We start from the raw sequence: 20,043 nt of genomic DNA on the forward strand, positions 1-20,043 counted from the left end.
GAACAATGTTTTTGCGTTGAGCCGGAAGTTTCGGCGATCTGTGTCGGAACTTCTGACTCAGATCTGAACGGTTGGATTTGCCTTTGAGTATAAATAGCTCTCTCCTCTCTTCTAATTGATCACTCTTTCATTTTACTCACCAACCTTCGTCCAAAATAGCTCCCAAGCATTCAAGGCTCCCCTCTCCTCCCCTCTTTGCTCCAATCTTCGATTCCCCTAGGGTTTTGAGTGAAAGGAGAGTGGATTGAGTGAGAGAATCACTTTGGCAAGCTTGAGCACTTGATTTCTTCGTTAAGCCGGTTGGATTTGCGTCTATTACTATTGAGTTCTTGGAACCCTAGCCGGTTAGGCGTCGCCCAAGAGCTTCCATCTTGTGAAAGAGCCTTGGGAAGTTTGTATTACCCTTGATTTCTTAGTGAAAAGCTCAAGTGACCTTTGTGGTTGCTTTGATAGAGGCAAGGAGGTGGAAGAGACTCTAACCTTTGTGGTCTCCTCAACAACGAGAACATAGGAGCTCCTTTGTGGGGTTGCCGAACCTTGGGATAAATTCTTGTGTTCCACGTACTTGTTGTTGTTGTGATTTGTGCTATCATATTTGTTCTTGTTGGTTTGTCTTCCTCCCCAACTCTCCTCTTAGGGTTTGGACTCGATCTACGGAGTGGTGACCTTCCGACATCAAAGGAGCAATCCCAACACTTCATCTTACCACTAGGGAGTGGGGTTGTAAGATATCTTTTACTCAAAGTTCGTTTTAGCACTTGTAGTGCTATTCTCGTAGGTGCTGGAACTCCCGGCTGTTTGCATCGGAACTTCCAGCTACTGGAAGTTCTGGCCCAAACTGTCAGGACTTCCGACTGTCACTGGCATTTGACTTTGAGATTACGTAGAAATTTTTTAGATATGCCTATTCACCCCTGTGGGGGTATGGCCCCCGGTATCCACAAGACAAGACATGGGCTGCGCCCCTAGGGGTGGCCCAGCCCACAAGATCAAGACATGTACGGCGCTGCTTGGCATGCACCGTAAGATATTGTATAGTACCAAATAAGCTACTTTCCTTGTAACCCTGCCCCTCCAGAGTATATAAGGAGAGGCAGGGGTCCCCTAACAGACACGATCCTGATATCATGTATTCAATACAATACACCAAAGATACATGACATAGGGTATTACGTCGATCAGACAGCCCGAACCTGTCTAAATCGCTGTCTCTGCGCCTTATTTCACCATCCGGTTCCTAATTACGCGCACCCCCACCGACAAATCTACCATCGCGGGATACCCCTCGGTGGACTACCGATGATATTCTGTCGACAGTTGGCGCGCCAGGTAGGGGCTGTGCGCTTGATCCCAGGCGAACTAGATGGGATCCCAAGATCGACACCGCTCGTAGCAACCTGACTTCCTGCGATGGCGTGCTTCAACAACCTCACAGGCTTGATATCCCTCGGCTCGATCGCTCCATCTACAGCGGCGACGGGCAACACCCGCGACATCAGATCCGATCTCAGAACCACCTCCGAGGTCGTCTTCGCCAACAACTCATCGCCCGCCAGGTGCTCGCCGTCAACGCCGACCAGATAACGCCGTACGCCACCGACCAGATGTTCCGTCTAAAGATAAGTCACGCTTTAATATTCTTCTAAATATTCTCCAATCTTCGTATATCGCCATAATGTTTCTCCAAACTGTTTTCTCCATATTTGCTCTTCAAATGATTTTCTGAACCCTTGAACAGTCACGTTGATGCTCGGATGCCTCCAGAGACGACCCTGTCTCTAGCTCCTCCCTACACGTGCTACAGGCTCCGCGCTCTGTGTTATGGGTGGTCGGCAGCGGCTCCTTGGTCACGCTTGTTCCTCCTACACGTGCACGGGCTCCGCGCTCGACGTTATGGACTATGGGCTAGCTAGGGCTAGAGACTCAGCTACACACTAACTGTTCGAGCGGTTTAAATTAAACATAAATACATCTTTACGCCGACTGATCGCCGAGCTACATACGTTATTTTTTCTCCGAAGTTCATATATTTTTACATCATGTACTACCTGTTCTCCATATTTGTTTTGCAGGATTAGAGTCCAGGTGATCGGATCACTTGGTGCTCGGACTTCTCCACCGATCAACTGGTCAGACCACTTGGTTCATGGACTCCGTCGCCGACCAGTTGATCGGACGGTTCGCCGATACGCCGGGGACTCCTAGATGCTCAGACGTCGCCAGCTACGCCGGTTACTCCTCGGTGCTCGGATTCTTCGTGCTCGAGGACTAAGTGGGCACACTTCTCTGCACGCACGTCACCATCTACGCCGGGGACTCCTCGGTGCTCGGACATCACCAGCTGCGCTAGAGACTCCTCGGTGCTTGGACATCACCAGCGTCGCTGGGGATTTCTCGCTCCTCGGTGCTCGGACCTCGCCAGCGTCGCCGGGGACTTCTCGCTCCTCGGTGCTCGGGCATCACCAGCGTCGCCGAGGACTCCTCGCTCCTCGGTGCTCGGACATCGCCAGCGTCGCCGGGGACTCCTCGCTCCTCGGTGCTCGGACATCGCTAGCGTCACCGGGGACTCCTCGCTCCTCGGTGCTTGGACATCGCCAGCGTCGCTGGGGACTTCTCGCTCCTCGGTGCTCGGACATCGCCAGCGTCGTTAGGGACTTCTCGCTCCTCAGTGCTCGGACATCGCCAGTGTCGCCGGGGACTCCTCGGTGGTCGGATCTCGGACCTCGCCAGCGTCGCCGAGGACTTCTCGCTCCTCGGTGCTCGGACCTCGCCAGCGTCACCAGGGACTTCTCGCTCCTTGGTGCTCGGTCTTCGCCAGTTATGTCGGGGACTCCTCGGTGGTCAGATCTTGCTACGCCTCGCCGGTGTGCTATCAAGCTGCTCCATGCTATTCGGATCAGGGTGCTGATCTTGGGCAACACGTCTGGGGTCTTGATACGCGCATGTCAGACGACGTCAGCAAGCTTTCAGACTTCTTTTTCTTTGACCCTGCTACAAGATTCATTCTTCATCTTCCAGCAGGCTTGGAGACTAAGTGGGCACACTTCACCTTGCGGTGAACGTGCTTGTTCTCATCTCGTGGCTACGCCCGGGGACTGGCTACCTGCTCGGCTGGTCTTCTACTTTCTGACTCTGGCACCACGTAACTACGTCACCTGCTGTCAGGCTTGGGGACTAGCTGTGGCGGTATGGCCCCCGGTATCCATAAGACAAGACATGGGCTGCACCCCCAGAGGTGGCCCAGCCCACAAGATCAAGGCATGCACGGCGCTGCTCGGCGTGCACCGTAAGATATTGTATAGTACCAAATAAGCTACTTTCCTTGTAACCCTGCCCCTCCAGAGTATATAAGGAGAGGCAGGGGTCCCCTAACGGACACGATCCTGATATCATGTATTCAATACAATACACCAAAGACACAGGACGTAGGGTATTACGTCGATCAGATGGCCCGAACCTGTCTAAATCGCTGTCTCTGTGCCTTGTTTCACCATCTGGTTCCTGATTACGCGCACCCCCACCGACAAATCTACCATCGCGGGATACCCCTCGGTGGACTGCCGATGATATTATGTCGACAACCCCCCTCTAGGCATTGTTTATATCCTTTCAATTGGTATTAGAGTGAGGTCTTCTTATAGCGCTTCACCACGTGAGAAGAAACAATGTCAAAGACCGACAAGATGCAAGCCAACACCACCGAGATGGCCAAGAAGATAACTGAAGAGTTGATGGCTACTTAAGTCATGTTCTTCCAAGATGAAATGAAAAAGATGCAAGATGAGATGAGCAAGATGAAGGAAGAATTGAACAAGTTTACTGATGCAATAAGTGGCAAGATTGATGGGCAAGAATGAAGCAAACAAAGATGTTGCTAGTGATATTGGAGCCGGTGAGCATACTCATGGAAAGGGAATATATATTCAAACATGAACTTTGACTATGGACAACTCATCAAAGGTTCACCTCTACATACTCCTTCCATCAACATTAGCAAGCCACCTCACTTTGATGGAACAAGATACACCGATTGGTCCTACAAGATGAAGATACATCTCATTGCCGCAAGACTTTGGGAAGTTGTGGATGTTGGTGTGATGATTCCTACCGATGAAGATAGAGAGATAACTCCGAAAGAAGTGCATAATCTCCATCAAAATGCATAGGTCGTAGCATTGCTTGTGTCAAGCCTAAGTCCGGATGAGTTTAGAAAGGTAAATGGAATGGAAAGTGCAAAGCAAATTTAGGATACTTTGAAAGTGTCATTTGAAGGAGATAAGAGTATGAGAAAAGGCAACATTGAGTTACTTCATGGTGAATTGGAAAGATTTGTGTTCATGCAAAATGAAACAATACAATCTATGTTTGATAGGCTTATGGCATTGGTCAACCACATAAGAGCTCTTGGAAGCACCGAATGAGATGATAACAAGGTTGCTAGAAAGATGTTGAGAACCTATAGAGCCAAGAACAACATGTTAGCATCTGTGATCATGGAAAGGCCCGGTTATGATGAGATGACACCCTAAAGAAGTTCTTTCAAAGCTCAAGCATCATGGGTGTCTATATGAAGATGCAATCAATACTCATAATTAAAATCCTAATGCAATGGGATACAACAAGAATGCAGCCCTAAAGGCAACTCAAGCTCATAAAAGTAAATCTTCTAGTCAAGAGAAGAAGAAGAAAGTGAAGGATGATTCCTCAAGTGAAGAAGAAGATTCCGATGAAGAAGTTGCACTCATCATTAGAAACTTTAGAAAGTTCATAAAGAAAAAGAGCAACCGGAAGATTTACGGTGATGGGAAGAGAAGGAACAAGAAGAGATTTTTCTATGGTTATGGTCAAACCAGTCACTTCATAGCCGATTGTCCTAATGAGAAGAAGAAGCACAAGCACGACAAGGATGAAGACAAGAAGAATAAAGGCAAGAAGAGAGGTGAAGCTCATCTTGGTGAAGAGTGGGAGTCAAATGATAGTGACTCAAGTGATGATGAGAAGAAGAAGAAGGGAGCCATAGACATCGCCATCCACCACTCTTCGTCACCGACCATGATCTTCCCCGACTTGACTTCACCAAAACTCTTCCCCAACTTATCTTCATCATCAAGACTCTTCTCCAACCTCATCGACAACGACTACTACACTTCAACTTGTCTCATGGCTAAGGAAGAGAAGGTACATGTCTCATCTGATCCCTCTAGTGATGAGTATGATAGTTGTGATGAGAACATAGAAGAACTTGAAGCAACCATGATAAAGAAATTTGGTAAAAAGGCCTACACTAAAATAAAAATGCTAATAAAGAAATTAGAGAAGAGAGATAGATGCTTGGAGATGTAAGGAGACATAATCACTCAAGAGAGAGATAAGAACCTTGCACTTGAAGCATCTATCGCCGAGGAAAAAATGAAGGTTGAAAAGTTAACTGTTGAATTATCTTTAGCCAATGACTCAATTGGGAAATTGACTAAGGAACATTCCTTGGTTAATGATCTAGTAGCTAGCCTCAAGAATGAGAAGAGTATAGCTCAAGAAAGCCTCACAAGCTTGGAAGAAAAATACCAAAATCTTGAGCTAAACTATAGTACTCTTTGGGCTAGCACTTCAACTTCTCCTAAGGCAACCGAAGACTCTAATGCCTCCACTAGTAATGGTTGTAAAAGATGCTATAAAATTGATGTAAATGCATATGCAACTAACCTTATTGAGCTAGAGAAGAAAGACAAGGAGATTCATAGGTTGAAGATGGTCTTGAAGAATGGGTGCAAGTGTCAAAAGCAATCCAACAAGACTATATACAAGTCATCAAGGCACCCATCAATCAAGAAAGGCATTGGCTACGATAGATATGATGGAAAGGCCAATGGAAGAAACATGATCAATGGTGTGTTGTGTGTGAAGTTCAACAAGGGTGTTGCTCTTGATGAGCTTATATGCAAGGCCAACAACAAGGTCTACATTCCCAAGATTCAACCTTCAAGTAACAAGACAATCAAGACGAAGCAATCCGAGGCCCCCAAGCCACAAGCACCACTTCCACGGTGCTATGCTAGTGATTACATGTGTTGTTGGGGCAAGGATGGCAAGATCGTGGTGAAGTATGTTGGTGCCCAAAAGAGGAAGGAGATTATGAGGAGTGTTTGGGTGCCCAAGTTTTATGTGACTAACCCCCTAGGACCTAAATCCATTTGGGTACCTAAAACAAAAGCTTGATTTGTCTTTGTAGGAATATTCCTTCGGTGGAACAAGTTGGGTGGTGGATAGTGGTTGCACCAATCATATGACCGGAGAGAAGAACATGTTCACATCATTCTAACCTAGTCATGACCAAAGTGGGAACACTATGTTTGGTGACAATGGAAAAGGAGAAGTTCTCGATTTGGGTAAAATTGCTATCTCAAATGATAATTCCATTTCCAATGTTTTACTTGTGAATTCATTGAGATACAATTTATTGTCCGTTTTGCAACTTTGTGAGATGGGCTACAATTGTCTCTTTACAGATAAGGGTGTGGAAGTCTATAGAAGGGAGGACTCCTCTATTGCATTCATGGGCCATTTAAAAGGGAAACTCTATCTAGTTGATTTCACATCAAAAAGAGTAAATCCCGAGACTTGTTTAATGATAAAATCTAGCATGGGATGGTTATGGCATCGCTGACTTGCTCATGTTGGGATGAGAAACTTGGCCAAACTTCAAAAAGGCGAACACATCCTTGGACTAACAAATGTTTCTTTTGAGAAAGAGGATTTGTAGCGCATGCCAAGCGGGAAAGCAAGTTGGAGCTAAACATCCCGTCAAGAATGTTGTGATAACCAAAAGGCTATTGGAATTGCTTCACATGGACATATTTGGACCCATCGCTTATATAAGCCTTGGTGGTAACAAATATGGTTTCATAATTGTTGATGATTATTCTCGTTTCACTTGGGTATTCTTTTTGCGTGACAAGAGTGAGGTACATGGCATCTTCAAGAAGTTTGCAAAATGAGTTTGATATCAAGATCAAAAGAGTTAGAAGTGACAATGGGATGGAGTTTAAGAACACCAACATTGAGGAGTCCCTTGATAAAGAAGGAATCAAGCATGAGTTTTTGGTTGCATACACTCCACAACAAAATGGTGTTATGGAGAGAAAGAACCGAACGCTAATTGAAGCCACAAGAGCAATGTTGGATGAATACAAGACTCCAACCAACTATTGGGCGGAAGCGGTTAGCACGGTATGTTACGCTATCAACCGCTTATATCTTCACAAGAAAAGGGACAAGACCGCCTACGAACTTCTAACCGGTAAAAAGCCTAAGGTGCACTACTTTAGAGTTTTTGGATCCAAGTGTTTCATACTTAACAAGAAATCCAAAAGCTCAAAGTTTGCACCAAAGGTTGATGAAGGTTTCATGCTTGGTTATGGTACTAATGAACATGGATGTCGTGTTTTCAATAAAACCACTGGTTTGATTGAAATCATGGTAGATGTGACTTTTGATGAAACCAACAGCTCTCAAAAGGAGCAAGTCAATGTTGAGATTGTAGGTAATGAAGAAGCTCCACATAAAGCCATCAAGAAGCTTGCAATTGGTGAAGTAGAGCCCATCGAAGATGAAGATGATGACAATATTGTGCTTGTTGATCTTGATCCAACCACTCATCATGTCTCATCCAATGAACATGGTGAAGCTTCCACAACAAGAAATGATCAAGATGGGAGATCAAATGAAACACATGGTCATTCTCATGAAGATGGTGTCAACAATAAGCAAGTTCAACCTCAACTCAACAATGAAGAAATAAGTGAAGACAACCCTCTAATCGATCATGACCATGATGATGAAGATGATGGCCCCATCCAAAAATCAACTCAAGTGCCACATCCTAGAGTGCATCAATCCATTCAATAGGATCATCCCGTTGATAACATATTGGAGAGCATCCGACATGGGGTAATGACACATTCTCATTTAGCAAGTTTTTGTGAGCATTACTCGTTTGTTTCTCCTTTAGAACCTCGTAGGGTGGAAGAGGCACTTGATGATCTAGATTGGATGATAGCCATGCAAGAGGAATTGAACAACTTCACTCGGAATGAAGTCTAGTCCTTAATGGAAAGGCCCAAGCAAAATGTGATTGGAACCAAGTGGGTCTTCCGCAACAAGCAAGATAAGCATGGCGTGGTGACAAGGAACATGCAAGGTTGGTGGCTCAAGGATTCACTCAAATTGAAGGCTTGGATTTTGGGGAGACCTATGCACAAGTGGCTAGGTTAGAATCGATTCATATTCTACTTGTCTATGCCGCTCATCATGATTTCATGCTATATCAAATGGACGTGAAGAGTGCATTTCTTAGCGGCCCCCTATCCGAGTTGGTGTATGTAGAGCAACCACTGGGCTTTAAAGACCCCAAGTATCCCAACCACATCTACAAGCTTGACAAGGCGCTCTATGGGCTCAAACAATCCCCTAGAGCTTGGTATGATTGCTTGAAGGTTTTCCTACTCAAACAAGGGTTTGAGATAGGAAAAGCCGATGCTACTTTATTTACTCACAAAGTCAATAATGATATTTTTGTTTGCCAAATATATGTCGATGACATAATATTTGGTAGTACTAATGTGGCATTTTTGTGAGGAATTTAGTAGGATTATGAAAAATAGGTTCGAGATGTCCATGATGGGAGAGTTGAATTTCTTTCTTGGATTTCAAATCAAGCAACTCAAGGATGGCATGTTCATAAGTCAAACCAAGTACACCAACGACATGTTGAAGAAGTTTGACTTGGAGAAGGCCAAGCCCATCAAGACACCTATGTCAACCAATGGACATATTGACCTTGATCAAGGAGGAAAGAACATCGATCAAAAGGTATATCGCTCCATGATTGGATCCCTCCTTTACCTTTGTGCATCTAGGACTGATATTATGCTTAGTGTGTGCATGTGTGTAAGATTTCAAGCTAATCCGAAAGAATGTCATTTGATGGCTGTTAAGAGAATTTTTCAATATTTAGTGCACACTCCTAATCTTGGCTTGTGGTATCCTAAATGTTCCACTTTTGAGTTACTTGGCTATTTCGATTCGGATTATGCCGGTTGTAAAGTAAACCGAAAGAGTACGACCGGGACTTGTTAATTTATTGGTAGGTCTTTGGTGTCTTAGAGCTCTAATAAGCAAAACTCCATTGCTTTGTCCACCGCCAAAGCCGAGTATGTGGTGGCCGGTGCATGCTGTGCCCAACTACTTTGGATGAAGCAAACTCTCAAAGACTTTGGTTGTGAGCTAACTAAGATTCCCCTTTTATGTGACAACGAGAGTGCCATTAAGTTGGCAAACAACCCCGTAAACCACTCTCTAACAAAGCACATAGATATCCATCAACACTTTTTGAGAGACCACAAAGCCAAAGGAGATATCACAATTCATCATGTGAGCACCAAAAAGCAACTAGCCGATATCTTCACAAAGCCCCTTGATGAGTCAAGATTTTATGCTTTGAGGAGTGAGCTAAATATCATTGATTCTCGTAACGTGGCTTGATGCCTTGCACATACTTTGTTTGAACTCGCTAGGAGAAAAGAATTGAGAAAATATTGTGTGACACTTTCAAAATCTAATTTATAGTTTTCATATGTGACTATTACTTTGTGTTGAAAATGATGTGTCCATCATATTTTTGCCCCATAAGGCATGGTGAGATCGAGTTAGGAAGTTTCTGAAGTTTCATACGTCGGAAGTCCAGGCCCCCAGGCCGGAACTTCCGACCCAAATCTGAGTCAGCGCCCCTTTGACCGCGCTATTTGAACTATTTTTCACTTTTTTAACCACAGTCTAGCCTAGTTACCGCTTCATTTTTTTCTCCCACCCATCCTTGCCCCTGTGCCGCCTCTGCTCCACCCACACGCCGCTGCTACCGCGCCCCCGGGTCGCCTACAACCGCCGTTGTGCACGTGCCTTGGGAGCTCTGGCTCCGTCTTTGCCATCGGGGGCTCCGCTCAGGATTCCCGACGCCGCTGCCTCCACTCGCGCCGCCGTCTTCTCTGCCTCCCTATGCTCGTCATCGCCTATGGTGGTGGAGAGGCCGTCCATTCATTGGAAGAGGTGCTTCCTATCATGGATTTCCTCGTTGGTGATTCGGATTTGGTGTTTCTCCTCTTTCTCTCTATTCCAAGGTACAATCTCCATGGCTAACCCTAACTTCCAATGTACCTTGCGATTTGATTCTTTTCTTCCTCCCTCTCTCATCCTCTACCTTCCTTGTGTGACTAGTTGCCTAGATTTGGAGCCCCATGTATGGATTGGCCACCAAAGTGCGTCGGAAGTCCTAGCTCTAGGGCCAGAAGTCCCGACCGCCGGAAGTTTCAGCTCCAGGGCCGGAACTCCTGACCTCCGGAAGTCCCGGCTTAAGGGCCAGAACTCTCAACGACCGGAGTCTGAGTTTCTCTTTGTTTTTCTCTACAGTGATGGCTTCCAGTAGTGATGACACTCCTCCGCGTCATAGTGAGAAGTGTTCCAAGAAGAACAATGACCCTATCACATCCTCTCGGCCGACTAGACACACCAAGGCATCCCTTCCTCATGATGCAATAGGTGGTCGTGCTCAAACCCAAGCTCCACCCGTTGGTGCTGCTGCTTGGGAGTTTGTTCCTGGCCTTGGTGACGTGCCCGCTGTTGATCCTGCTGAGGAAGATCTTGATCAAGAAGGATGGACTATTGCTGATGATGTGTGCACCATGACCCCTTCAGCTCCGAGTTACTTTGGGATCAGTAGGTTGATTTCGTTCGATGGTCCTACTCCTACCATCCGGGAACCGCATCACACTCCAAATCCAGCTGGAGGTTACACACCTCATCTGATGGTTGATTATCATCGCCATGTGGCTGAGATTCGTTGGCGGCGTGCCCAACCTCTCTATGATGAGCCCAAGGATTTGAGGATTGAGTATAGGTTCTGGCAACCATTTCACTTTGACTTCTATCATCATTTGGCTATCTCCTCTACATCAATAAGAGAGAGGCCCCAGGGATACAGATGAAGGCCATTAACACTTTTGAGCTTAGCAAGCTGTCTAGCTTGGACATGACGCAACTGCTCCGTGACTTGACGAGGATGGGGTTACAGCCACTGATGGAGTTCCGCAAGCTGTGGAACAACGAGACCATCTATCAGTTCTATACCTCCTATCACTTGGACACTCGGGTGGATACACATGTCATTCATTGGACCATCGAAGGCAAGCACTACAAGGTTGATTTCATTACCTTTTCATGCCTTCTTGGCTTGAACCGTAGGGATCACACCTCCATTGCCATCATTGAGATTTCAGCTCTTGCTATGGATGAGTATCAGTACATGTATTTGGATGGTCATCGTGCTGATGGGAAGACTATTTGGCTAAAGCCCTATTACTATGTGCTCAACAACATTCTTCGTCAGATCTTGTATCCCAAGATAGGTGACTCTACCAATCTTCGTGAGGATTCCCAGGTTGTAGTTGTGTCGGGTTCATAAACCTGGGGTCCCTCGGGGATCGGCTTCCACGCTAAGCCTCGGCCCAAGCAGACAACACGTAACTCATGGGCCGGCCCAAGAGTCTAAACACAATAGGCCAGAAGGGCGGTATGGTCACCGACCAGAAGGTCTGGTCGAAGAGGAACAGCACCCGCTCGTCGATTACTTCGGCCCACCTCTCCGACCGGAGTGCTCGCTTTGGACTCTAGCCACCTCCGAGCGGCCTCTCCGATCAGAAGGCCTGGACCAAAGCACTACTTCCGACTCCGACCCCGCGTCTCTGATCGGGGTTCGTAAAATCCCTGCTCACCGCTCTTCTTCGACTGACGCAACCAGAGCCGACTGGGGCCATCCGACCGGGGACGCCCGCTCGGAAGGGTCTAGAGGACGAACGGAGAATGCAAGCCAGGGTGCACAAGTCAAACCACGATACTGGGGACCATACCCCGTACGCCTGCAGGAGCAGTACTCTACAACCGCCCTGACACAAATAGTATTGTAGGCACCGACATTTCCCTCTATAGTATTGTGGGCGCCATAACTCCCATATGGTAAGGCCCCCCACGTGCCTCTGGGCATCGATAGTGTTGTGGGCGCCGGGATTTACCGTACCGGGTGAATGTGGTGAAGCCCCTCACATGCCTCTAGGCATCAAACAGTATTTGCAGGTACCGACATCTCCCATTCCTGAAGAAGGCAACACAACCTCCCACATGCATCTGACATTCTACAGTGACATCAACAGTGTTGTGGGCGCCTACCATTATCTTGTACCCGCCAGCATGGGTAACAAGGCTCAGTAACATGCACACCCTCTCCCTCTCACTTGTAGAGCCATCCCCTTCATCTATAAAAGGGGATGCGCTCCCTCCTTCACAGGCAGTTCATTCCAGTTGAGTTCAGTTCATTAGAGAGACTTTCCTAGATTCATTAGATCGACAAAGTTCACTAGCTCACAACCACAGAACCGTCAGGTTCAGACCTCAAGCACACACTTGAACACTTAGCTCATAGCGGAGGTCCTGTCGCTCTTGGCCCTTCCGACTGGAGCCGACTGGGCCTCTCATACACCCTATCTTTCTCCTTCTCATTTGTAACCCCACTGTAGACTTTGAGCATCTGGGCTCAGGAATAAAGTCACCGACCGACTCAAACTGGACGTAGGGCACATTGCCTAAACTAGTATAAACCCTATGTCATTGAGTGCTAGGCCACCTCCGATCACAACGTACGGCAAAACTATAAATATTCACTAGTTGGTCACTTTCTGTACTGACAGTTGGCTCCGTCCGTGGGGAAGATGCTATACGTTCAACACTTTTTGGTCATTGGATGGCCCACTTTTCCGCCACCCTCGCCATGGCGGGCTTGGGTGATACGATTCGCTTCAGCTCGCTGGAGTTTCCCGCACTCTCACCAGCTAGGATGCGGGTTCCACCCGTCTTTGAGCCATCCTAGGCCTTCCTCTTCGGAAGCCTAGACTTCGTCGCTGACCGGCTTAGCATACTACACCTCCGTAAGGAGGCTCACATCCCGATACCCATCGGAGGGGTGCCCTCCATCAACTCAGGGATGCACGACTTCAACAACGTGGCATCTGCACTTCTTTGCGAGCAAACTCTCTGCTCAAACCCCGCTGTAAGTAATATGCGTACTATTATTTACTCTTTATTTACTATCTCCCACCGATCACCCGAAGGGACTGTATCGCCCACGCCACAAACATCGTACGATTGGTTCCCCTATGACCTCGCGTCCTCCGCGGATGCGTACGCTCGGGGGCTCCAAAGGATGCTGGCACCGTCCCCCCTTGCCTCCAAATTTGTGGGAATGGCAGGCTACGCTCCTATCATTTCCCATGAACTCCTAGATGACGAGGGCGAGAGCGACGGTTCTAGCATCAGCAACGTGGCACCCCGCCACCATCTGTCCTAGGAGTGTGCTATGGCGAACGCTCTAGGATAGCCGCCGGTGGTTGTGGAGTCTGCGTAGACTCACACCCCTCTGGACCCACGTGCAGGGGCCCTCGCATCTACGCAAGCGCACGCCGATGAATTACGACAACAGTGGCAGAACCAGCCGTCGCCTGCGCCGGTGCAGTCGGTACAGCACGTTGCGCCCCATGCGCATGGCCCGGCGGGTGGCGCCTAGGGTTGCGCCCATCAGGTCCAACACGACATCATAAACGAGAGGAACGATCTCCCACAATTCGCCCAGGCTAGTCAGAACATCGCTGCTGTGGCAATGCTTCTATGCGGCATTCCCGAGCCCGTCGACCCCTAGGAGCAGGCAGTCAACCGGAACCTCTGGCTTCTAGTAGAAGCCGTCGCCGTCCAATAGGCAAAAAGCTCTGCGTCACGACTCCGACCCACGCCCTCTCTCCCCACCTGAGGAACGGGGATGCACTAGACGTATCGCTCCATTCGCTCACCGCTACAGCCATCAGGCACGGCTCGGGGGGCGACAGTCGCGCCACGGTCCGACCTGGCGCCTGCTCCACACCGACCGTAGGTACACAAGTGGCTCGATCAGCACTAGGATGCTAGTAGCATCGTCAGCAACCGGCATCAGGCCCGACATGATAATGATGTCCTCCGTACAACAGCAGGTGACACGGATCCTAGCTGAACCATCGAGGGGAGCGGTGAAACACACCCTAGGCGGGTCGCCGGCCAGACGGCCAAAGCCCCAGCCCTGAGGGCTCAGGACCACGGGCCTTTAGCTGACGTATCCGGAGAGCACCATTCCCGCAGCGTTTCCGACCACCCACCAACATCACCAAATACACCGGGGAGACAAACCCAGACATTTGGCTCGAAGACTTCTGGCTCGCCTGTCAGACCGGAGGAGTGGATGATGACTATTTCATCATTTAGTACCTTCCCATTTGCGTGGGGGAACATGTTTAGGCATGGCTTGAATTCCTCCCACACGATAGCATCCGCAACTGGGCGGACCTCAAGAGGGTCTTCGTCGGGAATTTCTAGGGGACGTACGTCTGCCCTGGAAACTCCTAGGACCTCAAGAGCTATCAGCAGAAGCCCACTGAGTCCCTGGAGGATTACATCCATAGGTTCTCCCAACAATGCAACTCCCTCCCTGATGTCGTCGACGCAGACGTCATCAGCGCATTCCTCTCCAGGACGAACAGCGAGTCCCTGATCCACAAGCTTGGCTGCCTGAAACCTCATACCACCCGCGACCTGCTCGATGTCGCCACCAACCATTCCTCTGGTGAGGAGGCGATCGGAGCGGTCTTCAGCGGAGGCCGAGACAAGGTCAAGGCCAAGCGCACAGACCTAGATGAGGGCCCCTCCACACAGAGGGGCAAGAAAAACAAAAAAGATCGTCGCCGGTCGGACAGCACCGCGTTGGTCGCCACGGCTGAGCGCATGGCCAAGTAGCCCCAACAAGATATGCCTGACCACTTCAACAAACTCATAGATAGTCCATGCACCAACCACGCCTACCCTCTCAAACACCTCTACAAGGAATGCAAGCTCCTCAAACGTTTCCTCCGACAGGCCGGCGGGCCAAAGGAGGGAGACGGCAAAGAGGCGGCGGCCAAGAAGGGAGGCGCGGTAGGCAAGGACGGGGATGGTTACCTCGATGCTGATGAATGCATCATGATCTTCGGCGGATCCGATGCCATCTGGTCCAAGCGACAGCACAAGGTCCGCTATCGAGAGGCATGCGCTGTCGAGACGGCCATCCCCTCCTTCCTCAGCTAGTCGGAATCTCCGATCACCTTTGATTAGAGAGACCATCCCTCCCACGTCGCGAGACTAGGACGCTACCCGCTCGTCATCGACCCCATCGTCCGCAAGAAGCGCCTTACAAAGGTGCTAATGGACGGAGGTAGCGGCCTCAACATCTTATACATCGACACCCTCGATGCCATGCGCATCCCCAGATCAGAGCTCCGCCTGGCGGGCTCCCCCTTCCATGGGGTAATCCCAGGAGCGCAGGCATATCCGCTCGGACAGATCGATCTGCCCATCATGTTCGGCACCCGGGCCAACTTCCGCTCGGAGGTCCTCACCTCGAGGTGGTGGACTTTCTAGGGTCCTACCACGCCATCTTGGGGCGGCCATGCTACGCAAGATTCATGGCGATCCCCAACTACACCTACCTCAAGCTAAAGATGCCGGGGCCAAACGGCGTCATCACCATGAGTAGCGCCTTTTCGCACGCCTTCGCGTGCGACTGCGAGCACTACGAGCTCGCCACTGCGGTCGTCAACTCATCCGAGCTCCCGCAGCTCAGGGAATTGTCGGTCCCGGCAGTCCTAGACTGCAACAAACCAACTTCCTCGACGGCCTTCCGTCCACTCGAAGAAACCAAGGTAGTGGGAATCGACCCCACTTACCCAACCAAGACGGTTCGGATCAAGACCCAGCTCTTGGCCAAATAGTAATGCGAGCTCGTTGACTTCCTGCGTGACAATTGCGATGTCTTCGCATGGTAGCCTTCTGACATGCCGAGGATACCATGGGAGGTCGCCGAGCACGCACTATGCCTTATCCCGGGCTCAAAGCCCGCCAAGCAGCGCTTGCTTCGCTTCGACGACGAGAGGCGTAGAGCTATAGGCGAAGAGATCGCCAAACTCCTGGTAGTCAGATTCATCAGGGAGGTATTCCACTCCAACTGGCTCGCCAATCCCGTCCTTCTCAGAAAAAAGATCGGGAAGTGAAGAATGTGCGTTGATTATACTGGACTTAACAAAGCGTGTCCAAAGGATCACTTTCCTTTGCCGCGCATAGACCAGATAGTCGACTCCACCTCGGGTTGCGAGATCCTCTCCTTTCTAGATGCCTACTCAGGCTATCACCAGATCGCGATGAAAGAGTCCGATCAGCTCACAATCTCGTTCGTCACCCCATATGGTTCATACTGCTACATGACCATACCTTTCGGCCTAAAGAACACTGGCACCACCTACCAAAGGTGCATGCAGCAATGCTTCACCGATGAAATCGACCCGCTCGAACAGCTTGATCAAGCCAAGCGGCAGAAACCAACAATCGTTGTCTATGTTGATGACATAGTGGTCAAAACAGCTCAAGCTTGCGACCTGATCGCAAACTTCGCCACGACATTCGTGAACCTCCGAAGGTTCAACATCAAGCTGAACCCTGAAAAATGTGTTCTCGGGGTTCCAAAGGGGAAGCTACTTGGATACATCATGTCCGAGAATGGCATCGAGGCCAACCCCAAAAAGATCATGGTCATCTCCAACATGGGCCCCATACGCAACGTCAAGGGCATACAAAGGCTCACCGGCTATCTGGCTGCCCTGAGCAGCTTCATCTTCCGGCTCGGCTAGAGGGGGATGCCACTCTACAAGTCCTAAAAAAGATGGACGCCTTCATCTAGACTGAGGAGGCCCAGCAGGCTCTCAAAAGCCTCAAAACATCCCTAACGTCAGCCCCAATCCTCATCGCTCCCGAACGGGCAGAACCCCTCCTCCTTTACGTCATGGCAAGCGACCATGTGGTGAGTGCCGCCCTGGTCTTTGAAAGGGAGGAGCCGAGACACCAGCTCAAGGTACAGTGACCCATATAATTTGTTGGAGAGGTACTTACTGACCCCAAGGTCTGGTATCCCCAGGTGCAGACACTCCTATATGCCATGCTAATGGCGACCAGGAAGCTCCTACACTACTTCACCGACCATGAAGTTGCGGTCATCACTTCATACCCACTCGGAGACATCATCCATAACCGTGACATTGTGGGACGAATCTCGAAGTGGGCACTCGAACTCATGGGCCATGACATCAGATATACCCCCCGCACCGCTATTAAGTCTCAGGCTCTCATGGATTTTGTCGCCGAATGGACGGAGGTCCAGCTACTGACCCCGGACGTCACCCACGAGTACTGGACAATGTACTTCAACGGATCCATAATGGTGCCCGGCTCAAGGGCTAGAGTGGTTCTGATCTCCCCAGACGGGAGTAGGCTCCGCTACGCCATCCGCCTCCACTTTTCAGCTTCAAACAACGCTGCAGAATACGAGGCCCTTATCAACGGACTACGCATCGCCATTAAGCTCGGTGCTACGTGACTCTATGTTCGCGGTGACTCAGAACTAGTCGTTGATCAGGTCATGAAGGTGTCCTCCTGCAAAAGCCCCCTCATGATAGCATACTGCCAGAGGTGTATAAGCTCGAGGACAAATTCTAGGGGATCGAACTGCATCATGTCTCTCGAAGGGACAACGATGCCGCTGATTTTCTTGCAAAACTGGCCGCCAAGCAGGAACCATCCCTGAGCGGGGTCTTCATTAACGACGTCCACGAGCCATCCGCTCCCATCCTAGAAAGTCCAACCCAGACACACCCCGATGCCCAGCCGGCGCTCGGGGGCTCTAACCCCGACGCCCAACCGGCGCTCGAGGGCTCCGATCCCAGTACCTCTATGACAACGTCACCCGCGAACGTCGCCGTACTGGCATTCGATCAAACCGACTGGCGAGTGCTACTACTTGCCTACCTCCTCGAGGAGGTTCTCCCGCCCAAAAGGACTGAAGCCTGATGGATCGGTCGACGTGCTAAGACCTTCATCACGCTCGGTGGCGAGCTCTACAAACGGAGTCCATCAGGGGTACTCATGAAATGTATCCCCACCAACCAAGGGAGGCAGCTCCTCCTCGAGGTCCATGCCAGGATTTGTGGGCATCACGCGGCCCCAAGGTCGCTGGTCGGAAAAGCCTTCCGCCAAGGTTTTTACTGGCCCACCGTGCTACGAGATGCAGAGGAGGTCATCCGCAGGTGTGAAGGATGCCAGTTCTACGCTCGGCAAACCCATTTGCCAGCACAAGAGCTCCAAACCATCCCCATCACCTGGCCATTCGCGGTCTAGGGCCTCGACATGGTAGGACCCCTCAAAAAGGGCCCAGGCGGTTTCACTCACCTACTCATAGCAATCGACAAATTCACCAAGTGGATAGAGGCCAAGCCCATCACCAACATCCGCTCGGAGGAGGCAGTCAAATTCTTCCTCGACATCATCTACTGTTTGGTGTTCCTAACTGTATCATCACTGACCACGGGACTAACTTCATCAAAAAAAAGTTCCTAGACTTCAGCGATGGATACGGCATCAGGATCGACTGGGCTTCGGTCGGACATCCACGAACTAACGGTCAGGTCAAACGTGCCAATGGCATGGTCCTTCAAGGACTTAAGTCATGTGTCTTTGACCGACTCAACAAGTACGCCGAGCGATGGGTTGCAGAGGTCCCAGTGATCCTCTGGAGCCTAAGAACGACCCCAAACTGATCCATGGGATTCACACCCTTCTTCCTGGCCTACGGAGCTAAGGCAGTATTGCCCTCCGACCTCAACCACGGCGCACCAAGAGTGAAGGCTTTCGACCGCGACCAAGCCGCGGAGGCTCAACAAGACATAGTCGACCTGCTCGAGGAGGCCCGCGAGACGACCATCATCCACTTCGCTCGCTACCAACAAACCCTCCGCAGGTACCACGAAAGGAAGATTAGAGGGAGGATACTCAAAGTCAGCAATCTCGTACTCTGGATGACCCAATCGACGAAGGAAAAACACAAGCTCTCTCCACCATGGGAAGGGCCCTATACGGTGACCGAAGTAATCCGACCGGGCACCTACCGACTTGAGGACAACAACGGCAATGTTCTCACCAACACTTGGAACATTGAATAGCTACGTCGTTTTTCCCCTAAATTTGGTCTAACTGCTTTTTAGTTAAACACATGCTCCTATAAGAGCGCCCCCGCCTGAACACTTTTAGCTCGGGTCGCTCGGGGGCTCCATAAGGGTACAATATTGAATATTACCTCTCTTTCTTTTTGCTATCACATGATAAACAACTTTGTACCCGAACGGAAGCACATTCCATTCCTTTGATTGCCCAACATGACTTTGTTCTTACTCCCAACCGAACGCACCCCGCCTTTTCCTATGGTCACGAGCAGCTGAGCCTCATGGGCCACGCCCCGGGCTCCCAAAGCTATAGCCTACGGAACTAATGGGCAGGTGAGAGAGAGAAGGATAAAAACAAAAGTTATGCAAGGATAAAAATGAGGAACATATATTGTGGTTCTGTCACAAAAATAGTACTGATGTATTCATTGATACAAAAAACTGTTCACATAGGGACTCACCCACAAACTCAAACTATTACATTTTCGACTACTACAAATACTACTGCAGCTGCTCAACGACATCGCCGGAACGCCGCTGGACATAACCACCTCCACCGGGGCCCCACTCGGTTCTGCTCCCTCGACTTCGGCGAGCGCAACGGGTACCTTAAGGGCATCGCACCCATAGATGCTCTGCAGAAGAACATGGAGCTCCTGACCTTCTCATACAGTCGAGGTAGCTCCTAGTCAGGGACGCTGCTACCAAGGTATGGCCGCCATGGCTGGAAGCAATCTCATCAAACTTTATGAACTGGCCAACCTGAGCAGCTGTAGGCGCGGAACCCTCCACCGGCACGATCCTGAGCAACTTCCCCTTCGACAAGGCTCGCCCAGTTAAGATC

This window comes from Miscanthus floridulus, chromosome 16 (genome assembly GCF_019320115.1).
Source record: "Miscanthus floridulus cultivar M001 chromosome 16, ASM1932011v1, whole genome shotgun sequence".
NCBI lineage: Eukaryota > Viridiplantae > Streptophyta > Magnoliopsida > Poales > Poaceae > Miscanthus > Miscanthus floridulus.